Source organism: Lissotriton helveticus, chromosome 7, assembly GCF_964261635.1.
Source record: "Lissotriton helveticus chromosome 7, aLisHel1.1, whole genome shotgun sequence".
Lineage (NCBI taxonomy): Eukaryota > Metazoa > Chordata > Amphibia > Caudata > Salamandridae > Lissotriton > Lissotriton helveticus.
The window spans coordinates 1,604,404,722-1,604,424,127 of NC_136068.1; positions in this window are offsets into that span (position 1 = coordinate 1,604,404,722).

Genomic DNA, 19,406 nt, shown 5'->3' on the forward strand with positions numbered 1-19,406 from the left:
AGCAGAGAGCTTTGCTGTCGGATGCCTGAGAGTGTCAGAGTAGCGCAAGGGCCAGCTGTAGTGTCCCGAGCCTGACAACCCGATGAAACGTTCTATCACGCCCCTAGAATGGAACAAGACTGATAATAATATCAATGTATTTGGTATATAGCGCTTCTAATCACAGCCCAGCACTTTCAAAGCGCTTTACATAATCATTGCTACTAATATGGTACTCAATGTATCGAGCTCAAAAGGATGAAAGGTCCGAGTCACACCAGATGTGAGCTGGCAGTGCTAGATACTTTGGCCACAGCCCAATAACTACATCAATCAATAATAACGGATTGTTTCTATTGAATTTACTAATGTTCATTTGTTTAATGAGTCCGGGATGTTTTTGACGCATTTTTGCCATCTACTGGTTGTAGGCCTGTATTACAACAATTCTTTCGATTAATGTCTAAAATGTTGTCAATGCCAATGAATACAGAGTTCAATGCCTAAATGAGAGCTCTATTAATCAGGTCCAATACTAACTTGTTTAATATAGCGCTATATCATACATGTCTATTGTTTCTAGGTGTTATAACTAGGAGGTGGTACTAGTACCCAATTCAATGCTAGTGAGGCCGAGGATGTGGCTCAGTGGGCAGAGCCGCTGACTCGGGAGCTAGAGATCTGCGTTCAAGTCTCAGCGTCGGTGCAGCATCCTGTGATTCTGAGCAAATCAATAACCCCGACCACCAGCCCATGTGAGTTACTATCCGTGATCGTTACTCACTGAGCCATCTTGCTTGATTACACAGACCTATCAATAGCTGAACATACTCGCGGTCGAAAAGATTTGCCGAGGGTGTGGGGCGGGTATCCACGCTTTGCCTCACACTCCTAGTCAGTGCTTTAAATGGGCCGGTACTCACCGGTACGGAATACCGGCACTTTTTTATTTTTAACCTCCTCGGTACCGGCACTTATCCATTTCCAAGGAGCGTACCGGTACTCATGACTGGTGGGCTCAGTGGTACTTGTGCTGCTGAGGATGAGGCTGTCTGAATGCCACTCTCAGCCAACGCTATGCAAAAACTTTCTGTGCAGATAGTATCAGTGCATGGGTGATTCTGCGATTTTGTGGACAATTGTTTCACTGGTGCAATAATGGTGAACAACGCAAACAAACGTGTAGCACTTATTTTGCATGAATTATCACCAGCTTTTGGTGAAGTGAGTCCGCCTCCCCCCGTTTCTATCCGAGGCCACCGAAGTCATCTGCGGCGTACCGCAAGGATCATCACTCAGCCCCACCCTCTTCAACGTCTACATGAGACCTCTTGCAGCCATCGCACGCCAACACAACCTCACGACATCATCTCCTACGCCAACGACACCCAGCTGATCCTCTCCCTCACCAGAGACCCCGACACCGCCAGAACCAGCCTACACGAAGGGATGAAAGACGTCGCCGAGTGGATGAAGAACAGCCGCCTGAAACTGAACTCAGACAAGACGGAAGTCCTCATCCTGGGATCATCACCCTCCGCCTGGGACGACTCCTGGTGGCCCCCTGCCCTGGGCACCACTCCCAAGCCAACAGACCACGCACGCAACCTGGGCTTCATCCTGGACTCCTCCCTCTCGATGACCAGACAAGTCAACGCCGTCTCCTCATCATGCTTTCACACCCTACGCATGCTCCGCAAGATCTTCCGATGGATCCCGACCGAAACCAGGAAGACGGTCACCCAGGCACTCGTCACCAGCCGACTGGACTACGGAAAATCCCTCTACGCCGGCACCACAGCCAAGCTACAGAAAAGACTCCAATGCATCCAGAACGCCTCCGCCCAACTCATCCTGGACATCCCCCGACGCAGCCACATCTCCGGCCACCTGAGGGACCTGCACTGGCTCCCCGTCAACAAGAGGATCACGTTCAGGCTCCTCACCCACGCACACAAGTCTCTCCACGACCTGGGCCCCAAGTACCTCAACGACCGCCTGACCTTCTACATGCCCACCCGCCAGCTACGATCCACTAGCCTCGCCCTCGCCACCGTACCACGCATCCGAAGAGCCACCGCCGGAGGAAGATCCTTCTCCTACCTGGCGGCCAAGACATGGAACTCCCTCCCCATCCACCTTCGGCTGACCCAGGACCATCTCGCCTTCAGGAGACAACTCAAGACCTGGCTGTTCGAGCAGTAGCTGACCCCTTCCCCCAAGCGCCTTGGGACCCTCCCGGGTGAGTAGTGCGCTATACAAATGCTATGATTGATTGATTGAAGTGAGTGCCCAGGTCTGAATAAATGCAGCTCTATAAATGGCCCAAAATTGCTTCTGTTTTGAACTTTATTGATGAATTTAAATGAGCATTACTTTGTTTCACTGACAAACCACCTTAGAGGTGCACATGGTCACAGCAGGCTTGTTAAGCTGAACTCTAAAGCCCTTATTCCGAGTTTGTTGGAATACAGGTGATTTTTATCGTAGCAGATAAATAAAAATACCCTGGGTAACATTATCTATCCGGTATGACTAATAGCGCCTATTATTAATAATTTCTGGGGGAGAACATGCCGATTTTGATGCCAACTGCCCCAAACTCTGCACAGCACTGTAAATGCCGTGCACTTTCCCCCTATTAAATTCCAGAAGGTTTGATCTGCCCAAACTTAATGAAGGGTGAAATATTTAACAGACGCAGTAATTACTGAATGCAGTAAATACGTACGACCCAACTCGTAATTCTGACTTCTGCGCCAAAAGGGGTTACACATGGGTCGGAAATCACCAGCCCACCCCACTCATAATCGGGGTCCAGATGGCAGCACCCTCTATCCTCCGATCTATTCAACTCACCAGAAGGTTTCCAATACAGTTTGGAGGAAAATGAGAAACTGGCATTAGAGACGGCTCGTACTTTACCCTACAGAGGGATTCTATCATTCTTGAGATGACGAGTGCACTTCTACAAAGTGCAGGTTCAGCCTCTGTCCAGTCTTCTAACTTTCGACTGCAACCTGTTAGTCACGAGGAATGTTCAAGAAAAACATTGTATTGTAACGACTTTGATGTAGCATTTGCTGCCGCTGATGAAACATTAAAGTCCAGGGGGCATATTCACAAGGGAAGTGGCAGAGTGATGCATTAACCTTCCTGGCTTAATGCCTCACTCCACCACTTCAGAAATGCAGGGCTGCACCATATTTACAAGAATATGGTACAGCCCTGCGTTTCCCCCTGCGTTACACTTAGGGGTCTATTACTATAGCGGGCAGAGCGCCACCGCCCATATGGCGGTGGCGATCCGCCCGCCTAATATTTCCCCTCCATATTACGATGGCGGGGGGGACCCCGGCGGACGGTCGATGAGTCGACCGGGTGGAAAAAGGGTCTAATATGGTGGCGGTGTCTACAAGACACCGCCATCCATATTATAAAATGCAGGCGGGGATGCGCCTTTTCCATGGCGGCAACGGCATGCAGTATCTGCATGTGGGGGCCCATTGCGGGACCCCAGGGTATTGGGGGTGGGGGTGCACGTGGGGTTACCTATGGTACCCCCGTGCATTTGCATGGGCAGGCACTGCGTGGTGCCTGCCACATTGTGCATGCAAATGCACAGCAAGCCTTTTTTACATTGCGGCGGGTGCTGCTAAAGCACCGCCCACCGCAATGTAAAAAATGCTGGTTGCGCCCGCCTGTGTGGCGGGTGCATCCTAATCTGCATCACGGGACCGCCGCATGTATGACGGGCGGTCCCTTTTGCCGTTACAGTGCGGCCATCGTAATAGAACCCTTGGTATCCTAGCTCCAACGCAGGCACCCTTGCACCATAGTGCAAGGGAGTCTGCGTGCAGGGGAAGATTGTTTAAGTACAGTAAGGTCCCCCTTCCTGTATATAAACAATCTTGAACTGCCATTTTGTAACTTCTATGTGTGCTGCTTAATGCAGGACACATAGAAGTTGCAAAACTGCATTTTTTTTTTAAAATGGTTGTTTAGGTGCAGGAAGGGAGACATTCCAGTACATAGACAATCATTGGCCATTTGCTGTTTTCATGTGTGCTGCACAACGCAGCACACATGAAAACAGCAAAAACGAGGAGAAATGAAACATTTCTCCTCGTTGCACCAGGATAAGAACAGGTTTTCTCTGGTCTTAATTGTGGCACCTCCTCCTATTTACGCCTCCCTTATAAATAGGGGGAAGCGTTAGAATCAATAGGAGTTGCGGTGGAATGCCCACCGCAACAGCCATTGCCCTCGCCTTTCACGCAAAGCATAGCGTAAATGGGGGCCTTATTTACAAGGCAGCGTTAGGTCATGCTAAGTGGCTTAACGCTGCCTTGTAAATAAGGCGAAGCCCCTATCACCACAGGAATGTCATAAAAAGTTACGTTCCCGTGGTGATAGCGGCTTGTAAATATGCACCCTAGGTTTCGAAAGCAAGACTATCATTCCCTGAATAGAAACCATTGAGACTGAACTTTTTTTTAGCAAAAAAATCAACTCTTTCAAAGCAAATTCAGGGAAAGGAAATGTTGTGAATCTGAATGCGAGTTATGGGGGAGAGATGCCATAGTTGAGATATGTGCAGCATCTGGAAGTACTGCAGGAATATGACCCTCCACATAAAATAGAGTGGAAAACATCCTACGAGGGAAAATACTGTATGTAGATAAGACTTAAGGGACATAAGATAGTTTATAGTTATACATTTTAAAATTCAAAAGGAAAGTGGAGCAGAGCCAGAGAAACAATTTGTTGGGATCAATCTGATAGATCGATCTGGGAATTTCGCCCCAAACCACTCCTCCAGTGACCCAAGAGAAGGCTCTCTGTGGCTTTTTCCATTTAAAACAAAACTTTCTCACCTAAAAACTGCAGATAAAAAGCAGAAAAGTGACGTCGTGATCAGGCTAGCAAAAGGTCAGAATCGGCTGTTTTTTTGTTTCCAGATTGTCAGAAATAAGGAAGGGTGTTACCCAGAACCACAACACAACTAACACCACCTTGGCAGGGAGAGGCAAATGCACAGGGGAATGAGAACACAGCCACTGAGAAGCAGGGGAAAAAGAGGTGAAAGCAAAACTGGAAAATGGGATTTGGTCTGAGATAATAAAAAGCCGGCAGAGGGACGGCGCGCACAGATAAGGATATCCCCATGCACGTAGAAATAAGAGGTGGGGGAAATTCAATACATGATCATCATTGGTGGGAAGAAATATCTGTGACATTTCCACTCAGAGAACACCTTGTATTGTTGCTAGCAGATGCCTTGCCTGTAATGTAAAATTAATGACTACACCTGTCTCTACCTTGACCCTGATTCCACACTACAAATATACTGCTGCCGAGTATCCAGCAGCGATTTATTTCACTTAGAAGCTTGATATGAGCCGTGACTGAGCTCACGTAGGGCTCCAAGAAGTCTGATCCAAAGAGACCACCATAGTTTTAATAAGGAGTTCAAGATGTCTCATTTGTCTAAGAAATGTCAAAGTACAGAAAGCTGGCTCGATCATGAGGATCACAGGCGTTTGTGCTTCTGCTCAAAGTCGAGGTGACGATTCATCATCACATGGTCACAACCGAAAAGCAAGGTTGGTTTCAACTGGAATGAAGTGGCTCGATGTCCTTGAAGCTCCAGAGAGGCTGCGATGGACTGCATGTTGAAGCAAAGGAGGCAATGCTTAATTTGAGACGGTGGTTTCAGGCGAGGCTCACAGAGACTCATTTTTGGGAATGGCACTCATTTTTCCTTGTTATACTTTGATTCAGAGCAAGAGAGAGAAAAACACAAACGGGCAAAAGAAAGAGGAGGAAAATGACAGAAGAAAAGTGACAAAGGGAGGAAGCAAAGAATGAAAAAGAACCTGCAAGAGTGAGGTAAATAGGCAGGGAGGGCCCGATTCACAGAACTAACTTAAGACAAAATCCTAAACTTACTACCATTTTGGTGTTCACAGAAGGCACTTACTCATTTTGGTATTCAGAGATGGTACTTACTCATTTCGGTATTCACAGAAGTTAGGAGTCCTAACTTTAGGACTCCTAAATGCCTTCTGTGAATACCAAAAGTCTTAAAATTAGGATTTTTCTTAGTTTAGGAGTAGTAAAGTTAGGACTCCTAACTTTAGGACTCCTAAATGTCTTCTGTGAATACCGTAAGTCTTAAAGTTAGGATTTTTCTCAGTTTAGGAGTCCTAACTTTACTACTCCTAAACTGAGAAAAATCCTAACTTTAAGACTTTCGTTATTCACAGAAGGCATTTAGGAGTCTTAAAGTTAGGACTCTTAACTTCTGTTCTGAATACCGAAATGAGTAAGTACCTACTGTGAATACCAAACTGGTAGTAATTTTAGGATTTTGTCTTAAGTTAGTTCTGTGAATCGGGCCCGGAGTGTCTGGTGGTGGATTAAAGAGGCATGAGGTGAAACCAGGAGTACGCAGCCATGGTATTCGGCACCCCAACTATCGATAGTGCTGCTGTTGGCTTCTGAGCAAAACTTTGTGCCCAAGCACTTATTCTTTGACAAATTAAATTCTGCAAGGCATGGCCGAGTCTGGGTGCTGATGGCAGGAGTCTCAGTAATGTAGGCTGGAGAACTCTGTGTTCTATCGTAGTCTGTGATTGAGTGCTGTTGCCTCTTGTAGCTATATTCAAGTTCAGTGGACATGATTTGAATCTTCTCCATGCTCAATGCAGAGGGACCCTCTTTGTACAAAAATCCCAAAATATGGGTAGGTTGATCAGAAATTCTGTTTAAATTGCAGGTGCATCAGAGCTGGTTCCTCTAAATCCCTTTGTTCAGATTCTGTGAGCAGCAGTTCCTCCAGGAAGCAGGCTCTCCTCTGTCCCACAGTACTCAGGCTCTTTAGGGCACATTCCCCTAGCAGGCAGGCTTATCTTGAACCCTCAGCAGCCAGGTGTGTAGAGCACGTTCCTTCAGGATGGAGACTCTTCTCAGACAATGGGTTTTAGTTACAAGCCACTTGCGACGCTGGTGAGTCACTTTTTCCCATATTAAAAGTAAACAAGCCCCAATGTGTCTAACTGTTCCTCTGGTTCCAGCAAAAAAACTCAGTTCTCCAGACAACTGCAGGAAGCAGAAATATGAGTTCCAGCTGTGAGAATGTCTTCCAATGGTCTCTGGCAGACAGAAATTAATTTACCTTGCAAAAAAGGGCTAAAAACGTGGCTCTTTTCACAATGAGCCGGTTCTTATATTTTTTGTTGTTTCCGCCGGCAGTTTCAGAGGATCAGTTAGCGCCAGGACACCTCCGGGTAATTGACGCGCTTTATAAATGCCATTATTAATATTATCATATACCCTCCCTGTAGTTGAATAATCATGTTCTCTAAAGGTTATAACTAATTTACAATCAGTGGTGGTTTCTAAAATAATACAACTAAACTACAATGCTTATAATGTGATGTGCTTGCTGCTCTGGGAAGATTCTTTATGGCACAGCACATCTACCAGAGCCCTGGCCACTACCAATCCATTATGGTATAATTCTGGTAAACACAAGAAGAGCTTTCCTCTATCCTTCAGCTCCATCCATGACCCTTCATGCACACGCTCTCTCAAGCATTGAGCTCTATCTGTCAGCTCCATCCATGACCCTTCATGTACACGCTCTCTCAAGGATTGAGCTCAGGCCTCCTGAATATGAAAGTCTGCCTTGGCTAGCTAGCAGGTAGTGTTGCAAGATCTATTGAGTAACAAATCTGCCCCTCGGCAGGCCCAGAGCAGCTGTGTCCCCACTGCTTGTGCCTTGTGTATGGGCAATTTGTTTGGGTGGAGAGCAGAGAAATGAGTACATGTAAAGTGTTGGTAGCTTACAGTGCACTATATTCTTTCTACAGAAAGGCACAGTAGCTCGTTGCATATCCCAAAACTGCTGTAAGCATGCATTGGAGCAGAAATCCACTTTCAACAATGGACTTTTTAGACTATGGTCTAAATTAAAGTTTAGCAGGGTCCCCTGTCTGTCAGGGAGATGGAGGACATAGCATCAGCCACACGCACTGACTACTGCCCTCCATATTTAGACATCACTGCTAGCCCAGCTGTGATCTCTGTACATTCAGAGAATCCAGCATCATGGAGGTTTCGTTGAAGGTACTGCAAGGTTGGTTCACAACTGCTGTCTTTCAAGCAGCTGTGCACCAAACTTTCTTGTTATAGAAAAACAAACTCCCAAAGCGTGTGTTTGTTCAGAAACTTAAAACAAACTAATGCCCCCACACTCTTGGAGGTTTATCTTACAGTGTGGGGGTCATTTTTCTTTCTTTCTTCTGTCCAGTACTGTCAAATTGTCCTGGCGGTGACGGACAGTAAAACAAAGTCAGACTGTCTGCTCCTAAAAGAGCAGGCAATCTCATGTTGTTACAAAGTCATCCTGTGCCCTGGGCACTTCTATTTATTGCTGATTGGTAGTGGTGGCAATTGAGGTTGTGCCTAACCAGGCCCAGACCCTGTGCTATGCTGAAAACACACTTATAATACAGTGAAAACACCTACATACACTAAGGTACACTATGGGTTAGGGTACTCCTATAATTGGCATGACCTCCTGTATAAGGCCCTAGTACATAATAGGGCAGGGCGATTAAAACTATCTTTAAGTCCATAGTATATATTAGTGCATGGCAGTTTCGAGGCCAGCAGCCTTTCTGCACCTGCTTGTGTGCAATGATGAAGCCTGATTTCAGTTTAAAAGCAGCCCTGTGTTGCAGTACTGCTTTTAAAATGTAAATTGTTCCCAAACTCAATGTTGGTGTTTGGGGCACTTAAAAAGTTATAGACTACCATATTGTGGAATATTAGGAACCCCCAGGGTGTCCCCAGATGTCCCAGGTTGTGGGGGGGCAGGTAACTATAAGGAGGACCCCTATAAAATAGGTTTTATATGCCTTAGGGCTAGTGAAGTTGCATATTTCACTTCCCACATTGTAGTAAAGTGCTTCCCAAAGTCGAGTTTAGTGCTGGGAGCACTGTGGAGTGAGGATATACAAAATATTTACATATTCAGTACCCCTAAAGTCTCCCCTCAGTGTTCCAGGGGTGGCGGGTCCTGTAGATATAGGCAAGGTCCTTATACAATATGTTTTATAAGCCCTGGTGCTTGAGAAATAGCCCAGTTCATTTTCCCCATTGCAGATCCCCAGCCACATAGGTTAACATGGGAAGAAGTTATTGATTAATAACTCCTGCCAGGAAATACCGAAAAATATAATTCAAGGACTCAGTAGAAAAGTATTGATAAATCCAATAATATGGTATTGTTGGATTTATCCTACAACGTACAGACAAGAAGTTATAAGACTTTCCTGTCTGTAAGTCAAAATTCAGCCTTCTAGTGCTCTGCCCTGATTGGCCAAAGTTAAGTGGATTAGCCAGACTACTTTAAGAGGTGATAAGTGGCACCTGGGGTGAAGAGGCTTTCTAGGAGGAGAGGGTTCTGGTGACCAGGAATGCCAAAGCTAGAGGCATTGGTCATAAATAATGATCTTCAAAGTGAGGAGGGGACAGGCAGAAGAATCCAAGCCTACCTACACCCCTACCCAGTGAACCCAGTCAGATGGCAGGCTTAAGGAAGAAATGTGCAGATTCAGGGGTAGAAGAGGCTATGGAGATGAGCCATCCCGTAGGTTGGTTTAGCTATTTCTTGCCTCTCTGCTGAGAATTCAGCCATATTGAATTTGGGAAGAATAGTACTTTCCGGGAGACCATAGTGCCACACTGCAGAGGAAATGGTCTTACTCTGGGGTGTAGCCTTGTGCCTCATTGGACAGGAGTGCCCTCCTACCTCACCCAAGGAACACTGAATGAGTATCTGAGAGGGGCAGAGTCTCTTAGCTCTGCTGCTTGAAACTGAGAGAAGAAGAAGGATTGCCAAGCTGGAAACTTGATATGCACCATCAGACCCTGCATTCTGACTGACTGCGCCTGCTGCATTATCTAGAACTACAGCCCTTTGGATGTCCCTTGTTTCAAGAGGAATAAAGAGTGGGCTCTCTGCAAGCTACAGGTTAACAGCCTTCACATGCATCAACTCCACCTAGAGTCCACTGCCTGATGTGTATCCAGTGCACTTTTGAGGGTGTTGTCTAGGTGCATTATGGGAATCGTGGTTCCAACCTTTCAAGGACCATCTTGGAGATTCTAGACCCATGAATTGTGTTTTGGACACGTTAAACCCTCAAGAGGAACTTCAGGAAGAAGTTCAAGAATTTTGGGTACGTTTGGTGAACTTTTGTGAAAAAGCTTCAGAAAGGCAATCCGACGAACCCTCACCGAACCTGGCTTTCTGGAGGAGGCTGCACAACATCTGGTGAGGAATTAGTCACCTTATTGCCAGTGGTAGGTGCATATTTACCATTACTAATAATCCCCATCCCAACAGATGTCCTTGGTCCAATTGTCTCTACCCCTCTCAGTCTGTTGGAGTGAGCTTTCCAACGGCAGATCCAGCAAAGGAACCATCATGAGAACTCTGAATAGAGTGGGCATTCTAAGGGTCTGACGGACAGGGTTTCTCCGATATGTTTGTGATGGATAGCCCTGTCCGCCAAACTCTAAATTGTGCAGTAAGTTACCAGTATGCTGCAGGTTTGATCACTTTACCACTCAAAAGTTACATATTAAATATCACATATGACTGGTTTCCACGTCTACAAAAATATTATCAGAAATTATGGCAACTCCATCTCACGTTTAAAATTATCTGGAATAATTTCTATTGCCCTACTTTTTCTTGTTACTTAGGCGGACCAGGATATTATAATATTGCAAAAAACAAAATGCAAAATGTACACTTTTATAAAAAGCTAATACTTTGCACAAAAGCCCTTTTGAAATTTATATTATTTTCAGTTTTTACTGTGAGGTATATTTCTTATGACCTTGATCACAATGTTTTCCTTAACTATTCCATCAGCAACTCAAGTTTCTTTCCATAGTAAGGTTTATAAGCACCATCTAGTGGTGAAATGTGTATTGTGCATGTAATTTTGTATAAGATAGAGTAAAAAAGTTTCTAGCATTTTGCGACAAGAATTTTAGATTCTATTAAGGACACGGAAGCGAGTATTATGCTTCTCAATCATTCCTACTCATAAGAGAGAGTTACCAGAATCCAAAAAGGAAATCCAGGCAGAAGAGAGACATCCACTGAGCTAATGGAAAAGAACACCAACTGCTGGAAACAGCCAAGCCACGGGTGTTAATTTTGTTTCATATCTGATCCTGAAAAAAAGAATATAGCTTGAGTCCCATCATAATCTAATTCTAAGCAGAAGGTAGAGACAACTATTACAATACATAAACCGTATGATACGATGACAGCAGTGAGTTTATACATTTTACCTGTCCCAACGGGTCGGATAATCCTCGCCTCCGTGTCCTTAATAGAATCTAAAATGGAATAGAAGAAACATGTACAATAGGTTTACAATAAAAACTCTTAAAGATGGAGTCATAGCTAATCAGCAGCACAAAGAATATCTTCTAATCTAGAACCCAAACCAAAAGCTTTGGAAGCCATAGCCCATCTAGCTGAATAAGTACCATTCATTGAAATATGAATTCCAGCTTCAGACATGACCCAATGAACCCAACGGTCCAATGTCGCTGCTGACACTGGGCGGAAAGGCTTTTGGATAGCCAGCAGCAAGGTACAAGAAGGTCAGTTCTTTGTGCCAATGTACGTTCTTCGTAAACGTTTAAACATTTTATTACACATAATTTAGCAACGTGTGGAAAAGCAGTATACTCAATAGAGCGTGACACGGTCTTTGTTTGTTATGAAAAAAGAAAAGAGACACCATCAAGAGAAAACAACCTACCTGCAAGGTCCAGAGCACGTACATCCGAAACACATCGGAATGTTTATTTGGCAGAAATTTGTTTCAAAGTCAAATCATTATTATCATGCCAAGACTTTAATAAAGATAAAACATTCATAACATCCCATAACTGATTGTACTTAGGTTTCGGAGGATGAGCCACCCTAATACCCTTCAGTAATTTACATACCATCGGATGGGCACCTAGGGCTTCCCATTGATAGGGTTATGCCCAGCTCACAGTGCTGATCTAACATTTTTTACTGACCTGTGACATAATCCAGATTCAGCACACTCGGAAGGGAAATTCAGAACATCTTTCAATTTGGATCCCGCAGGATCCACCTCCCATTGAAGGCAGGAACCCACACAACCTTTCCATGTAGAAAAATATCCTTTGCGGGTGGAAGGAGCCCAAGCTTGATGTATAAATTCGACAGTTAATGTCGAAAGTCCTTCGATCTGTTCATGTATCCTGAAACCTACTAGACAATGAGAGTTAGTTGGTCTGGCAGAATTGGAGGATGAGGCAAACCCACTCGGTCCAGGAGTAACTGAGGGAAAACTGGAAGTGCCACAGATAATTCCAAAAGAGTCGGTAACCATGATTGTGTCTTCCACTGAGGGATAACGAGAACCAGAGTCACCGATTGACGTCGGACCTGAGCCGCCACTCTCGGAATCAAGGCAAATGGAACCCAAAGTTCATCTGTCTCCCCAAGATTGGAGTAAGGCATCTGTCCCCATGATTATCGGATCTGGCCTCCAACTGTAGAACTGTGTCAGTTGAGTGTTGAGCTGGGACGCAAAACAGGTCAACATGACACAGACCCAGAGCAGACATTATCACCTGAAAGATGTAAGCATGGAGTTTCAAATCACTCTAGTCCCTCAGGAATATGGAGTTTCAATCCGCTACTAGATTGTCTTTGCCTGGAAGTTATTCCACCAGAACCGTAATCTGAGAAAGGCAGAAGTGCCAAATGTCTCGGGCTATGTTAGCCAACAGGTTTGATCTCGTGATCCCCAAGCAGTTGATGTAACGAACCGTCAAAACATTGTCCATCCGCAAGAGGATGCAGCAATTACTTTTGATAGGAGAGATTAACTTTATGGCAAAAGAACCTGTCAGAAGTTCCAGGCAATTGATATGAAGTCTTAATTCTTTTGCTCATCAACAACTGCCGGTAGAAAAATCTCCACATCGTGCACCCCAGCCTCAATGACTGGTGTCTGATTCGATGATCAAGTCTGTGATACTCTGAAAATGGCCTTGCCATTCCATGCTTCCATGTGAAGAAGCCACCACTGAAGTTCCTATTGGACTTCGGCCGTCAATGGAATCAGATAGTCGCAACTGAAGCCCTGTTGCAAGTAGTAAATTTTCATACACTGAAGAGCCCTGCAGTGCAATGGTCCCAAAGATTGCTTGAATCGAAGATGCTAGCAACCCCACAATCCAGACCAGGGATCTCAAAGACACCATCTGTTATGAAAAAGTCGATATCAACTCCCTCTTGATGGACTTCACTTTCAAGGGAAAAAGAAGCAACTGTGCTGTGAGGGAGTTTACCAGAAAGCCCAGGAATTCCACTTGTTCAATTATAGGTACTGCTGATGAGAGGGGCAAATGGGGATAGACAGATAGGCATCTTCGAGATCTAGACAAACCATCCAATCTCATTCCTGAAGAATCTTTTACCCTCACCTTTCTCTTGTATCAAAAACACATTGCTGCAGAAACCATTGTGGTAAGGGGACGTCAGCGCTATTGCTTGTTCTGACAAAAGTTCCAGAAGTTACGAGTCTTTAAAAGACTCGTCTTGTTGGGAAAAAAGAGAGCGGGGGATGAGTCTTTATAGGGGTTGAGACAGCTCTATTTGATAACCCTGAACAGCAGCCAGAACCCACAAATTGTAAGTAATCTTTGCCCAATTGTGTAAAAAGTAGCTAGTCTGCCCCCTAGAGGAAGCTGGAAAAGGGTTGTAGGAACCATTTCCTGCAGGTTGGTTGTCGGAGTTACGAGAACCTCCTGTTGACTCCTCGACTGATGCGGCCCTGGAAGCCTCAGGACCTTGTAGGGTAGAACCCTGCTAGGACCAGATCTTGGGCGTAACCGCTACGCCTGGGGTTGAATTCACGCTGAGGACCTTGTTGGCTGAAGCGACGGGTCAAGCATCCTCTGCAACGACCAGCCCTGCCAGAAAGGGGGTTCAAAACTTGCTTGAGCAAAGTTTCGGATTTATCCAAGGAGGTGACTGTATTGACGAACTTGGCTATAGCTTTAACAAAATGATCACCAAACAACTAGCCTTCTGCCAGGGGACCCGGTTCTGCAGTAGCCTGTTCTCCCAATTGATGGTCAGTTCGAAGAAGCACAGACTTGCAATGTTTTGACGCTAGCACGCAATTAGCATTGCCAAAGAGGCAGATTGCCCTCTGGATCCAACCTGCCAGCACCTCCGGATGAACAGGAGCCCCTGTCTCCTGGGCTTGAAGGGCCAATTCTAACATTTGGGCTAAGGCGCCAGAAACATCAAGGAGTTTGTCTTGGCAAGCACGAAGTGCTCTATCGATACCCTTTTTCAGGTTGTTATTGTACTTCTTAAGGAAGGTCTGCATTGATGTATCAATATCTGGGGTGAGGGCAGTTTTGTGGGGTAAGTCAGGCCTAGGACATTCAGAGCGTAAACAGGACCTTACCTCCTTGTCAAAACGTTTACGCAGATTCAGCTACATATACTCAGCCACTGTGGGGGCAGGTGACCAATCAGATGACCTGGAATGCACAATGTCAGAAGGGTCAAAAGTGAAAGGAGACACAATAGAAGGAAAAATTGAGCAATTGAGCTTTTTAGAGAGTTTACAAGCCTGGAATTCATGAGAAGAGGAGGTATCTGTGTCAGTGACCAGGACTAAAGGGAAAGAATGGGGGGTGCTGGGAGAGAGCCCGCACTGTAAGCACGATCAGGATAAGCCCCCTATGTCACTTTCGCAGTGACCTTCACATGTGGCTTTGATGGGCAGAAGGAGAAGATGGGGGAAGGGGGGGGGGGCAGGGAGGATTTCCCTTAGTGGGGCGGGGTGGAAGCATGCACTGCAAGCTTGCCTAAGCATTGAGAAATAGGTAGGAGTGCTGGGGTGAGGGTCTTATCTAAATGATTCTGGACAGATTTATCAATGATGGCTTCCATGCCCTCATCATAACAATAATCTTCGTCTTCTTCTGGGTCATTGGCTGCCGGATCGTGGTCGAAAGTCTCCTAATCAGACATATTACAAGAGGGTCAGGGACACCTCTGTCAAAGTCCCCAAAGGGAAGCAACCAATGAATAAAAATTGTATATCAGAAAGGGAATGGAAGACCAATATCACAATTGTTGCATCCCTGCTCAGCCCAGAGTCAGGACATCAGAGGAAGCAATCAGCTGGTTGGAGGATTTTATGATGAGTTACCAAAAGTATGTAATAGGACTTAAACAGGGAGAATACTGGCCCTGAAAGCCTGAAAGAGGAACCCTCTGTCAATCAAACAGCTCCAGTAACTAGAAACCTGGAGAAATCCTCTCTTATTACAGCCTGGGGAGAGGCAGCTCCAGTGATGCCTTCTGGAAGCTGTTGAGTGTGCAAGAGAGACGCAGAGGCAGGCCTTCATAGAGGTGCGCATGTGTAGCCCAATTGTGCAACACACACGGCCTCGCTCCCAGGGTTGAAGTTTGTTGTGTGGCTGCGCGGAGAGCACTATGGGGTAAAGAGCAGGGGCGTCTGGTGACATTTGAAAGTGGTGAGCGTAAAATGATTCTCATACTGTACTGCAGCGAGCGAGCCTGAACAACCTAGGAATGTTCCCCGAGAACATTTTGAAAAAAGAGTGGACAAATGGTGCATTTTCAAGCAAATTTGAGAAAGTAAGAAAGTTAATAAAGCAATTGTGAAAGTGCAGTTATTACATTAATAAAGAGATGTCATATAACATAGGTAGCTGCTTATTCAGTATAACCTCAGAGCTTCATACCAGACTTCAACATACAATGCATTGCTGAGTAATATCAAAGGAAGCCTTTTTTTAAATGTATTTATTTATTTATTTTTTATTTTTTTATTAGCCACAGTGCTGTACCAAGACTCCAAGAGGCAATATGGAAACATGAAAAACATGAAAAAGGATCAAGGTGCTGAAAAATAGCCTTGAACATAAGCTTCACGGGGGGGCGTGGCCAACAGCCGAACATGGTGGACGTGAGCTAGGATCGCTCCGTCCACAAATCCCCTGTAATCCTGAAAACATCCTGTCATAAGGGAGTCTGACCCCTACCCCTTACCTGCAACCTGTCGAAAAATGGTCCGCCTGGTTCCTGATCGATCAACGGCGCCGGGGACTTCAGAGCGCGACGCCGAGCTGGGACGCCGCGTGAAGGGAGAGAGGCCTGCGGCTGGGGACGTGGCCGCGGGCTGCGCTGCATTGGGGGGCGGACCGGAAGTGGCCTGTGCCCGGCTACGTGAGAGCCCTCACGGGCGGTGAAGCAGTCCGGAGTGCCCCGGAGTCACTGGGGTGCGGCGGCTGCCCGCGGGCCGGCTTTGTTGCCCCCTGCTGCGAGGGAGGTGCATACAGTGAGGAAATCGGACCGCCGGAGCCTACCGGAGCTCCGAGCAGATCAACAGCTGAACCCGGGAGCCTGACGGGAGCTGGCGCGGCTGGGGCCCCGGGCGGAGTCTGCCCCACGGTGCATCGGTGGGACGCGGGGCCTATCCTGAGGGAAGACGGCCTGATTGTGGCAGACAGCGGTTCTCCTGGTGCGTCTTGACGGGGATATAGCAGAGACTGCAGGCAAGGCCCAGTGCTCGGCAGTGACTCACCGCCCCCCCCCGTATCGGAGGGAGATGTATGGATCTGTGTAACGTGGGGCATCTGAGCACAACTGGAGTGAGAACTACGGGGGCCCTAGCTGGATTAACAGCAGCCTGTTCAGCGGCTCTCCCCCGGGGGTGCTGGGAGCGATCGTGGTGGCACTGGGGTCCGGAGGAAGACGCGCCACGCACTACAGACAATAGGAACTGGCCTGATACGGTCACAAATGCGACCCTCGCTCCCACAGCTTCTGGAATCCATACCCGGTTACTACACTGTGACACGAGATCAACCACAGGGTACCTATAGTGTGGCGTCTGCACATAGCTGCATCAATTTGATGGAGGGTGACCGAGAGTACCAGTGACGGCTAGACAAGACGACTCCTTATCGCCCAAAGGACACGCTGCGGTGGTGCACGATGGGCAGGAATAGGAACCCATGTGGTGGCGCGCAGGCCTCCGGATCGGACGATCCCCTGGCCTCTTCCAACGACGACGTGATCCCGCCAACAGGAACTACCACACAGAAGGCCAAGCTGGACCTTATATTAACTGAGATCAGGGCGTCCAGAGAGGCTCTTGAAACCCGGATGGACACGATGTCAACAGGGCTGTCACTGCTCAAAGACGACCACAAAAAATTAGTGGAAAAAGTGTCAGAACAGAAACTTGCGCTTGCCGATTTGATCCCTCAGCAAATGGAACATTCCACGAGGCTATAAAGTCTGGAGAAGCATATGCGACATCTGAGAGACAGGGTCGATGATGCAGAAGGGCGCTCAAGACGCAACAACATTCGCATCTTGGGCGTGCCAGAACGCTGCGAAGGGACTAATCCGACACACTTTGTAGAAGAATGGTTGAAGACTGTTGCGGACCCAGCGGACCTTACCCAAATGTACAGCGTGGAGAGAGCGCACAGGGTCCCCCCCAGACCGCCGAAACCCAGAGCTCCGCCTCGCCCCTTGATAGCGCGTCTCCTCCACTTTAAGGACAGAGACGCCATACTGAAGGCCGCACGAGAAAGAGGTCCCATACAATACGAGAACCACTCTATCTCCATCTACCCGGACTTTACGCAGGCGGTCCAACGAGCCAGGGCGTCCTTTTGGGGAGTGAAGAGAACACTCAGGGAACGCAATGTGAAATATGCCTTGTTCTACCCGGCGCGTCTTAGAGTCATTCACGACCGCAAGACTTATTTCTTTGACAATCCGGAGGAAGCTTCGGAGTGGCTGGAAGTGACACTCACCCCTCTGCAGTCCTTACGGGAAGAACAGGAAGTGCCGGAAACACAGAGGACCGACAGTCGGTCGGAGGCTCAGGACCGCCCTGGGCGCTCGAATTTGGACCGAGCGAAGAGGAAGAGGACGGCACGACAATAATAGCGCAACTGACTACTGACGCACTGGCAGAGCATGATGCGGGCACAGGGACACCGTCGGCGAGCCAGACAAGTTCCCTTGCAGCGGCCTCTGACGCGGAAGGCAGCCTGCAGTTGTTTCCCCAGATCACGGCACAGATGGCGGCAGACATGTGAACATTATCCCAACAGCCGGCGATCTGGTAACGTAGCGGATGCTCTTCTATGTTTGGAAGGGGAGGGGGGGGGTCTGGGATCTGAAACGCCTGCGACCATGGGGGACAATGGTTACGAGACTCTTGCAGAGAACTGTTGTGAACGTTTGTCTGGGCCCACGCCCCCAGGCTTAGACACGGTTCCGGAATGGGTATTCTAGTTTGGTCCTCTACAGTTTTAGAGGGGGACCTACAAGTTGGGGTGACATATGTATACGTAGCACTGAAAGTTTCCATTATGTGGTTGATACTGTTGTGGGCAATGGTTTTGGTTCGTAAAGTGGGTATCCTAGGTTATGGCATCCCCTAATAATTATATGATCTGCACTTGGAACATACGGGGATTGGGTTCGGTACACAAACGGCACAGGGTTCTGGCACAATTGCATAGGCGGCAGGTGCACATAGCGTACCTTCAAGAGACACATTTAAACGACTCAGAGGGTGCCAAAATGCTACGTAAATGGAAGGGCCAGCTCTACGCCACAAAGTTCTCTGCGTTTTCCCGGGGGGGCAGCCATTTGGATCAGAAACACCGTCCCGTTCAAGCTCATTGAATCTAGGGTAGACAAGGAGGGCCGATATGCGCTTGCTCGAGGGCTGTTGAACGGTGTATGTGTGGTACTCGGATGTATGTATGCTCCGAATGTAGACCAATCGCAGTTTTTTGTGGAGATTGGTAGGGTGTTGGCGGACTGGGTGGAGTATGAGTGAATTATAGGTGGGGACTGTAACGCAGTATTAGACCTCACGCTGGACAGATCACACCCCCCCCTACATGCGACCGAAAGTAGGAAGCAAGCGGGAGCGCTGGCACAGTGGGCGGAAGGCTGGGAATTAGACGACGCCTGGCGGGCACTTCATGCATCGCATAGGGAATACACGTTCTACTCTCCACCGCACAAATTACACACCAGGATAGACCGTATTTTTTTCTCCAAGACACTCACGCCATCAATTGTGAAAGTACAGCACATGGGGAAGACGTTGTCAGATCACAACCCGGTGGAATTATTAATACACTGGGGAAGACTACCCACTCCTATACCGACGTGGCAACTGTCCCCGAGTCTTCTAGAAGACCCGGTCTTTAAGTCCACACTACTAGACGCCGCCACGCATTACTTTAACGAGAAT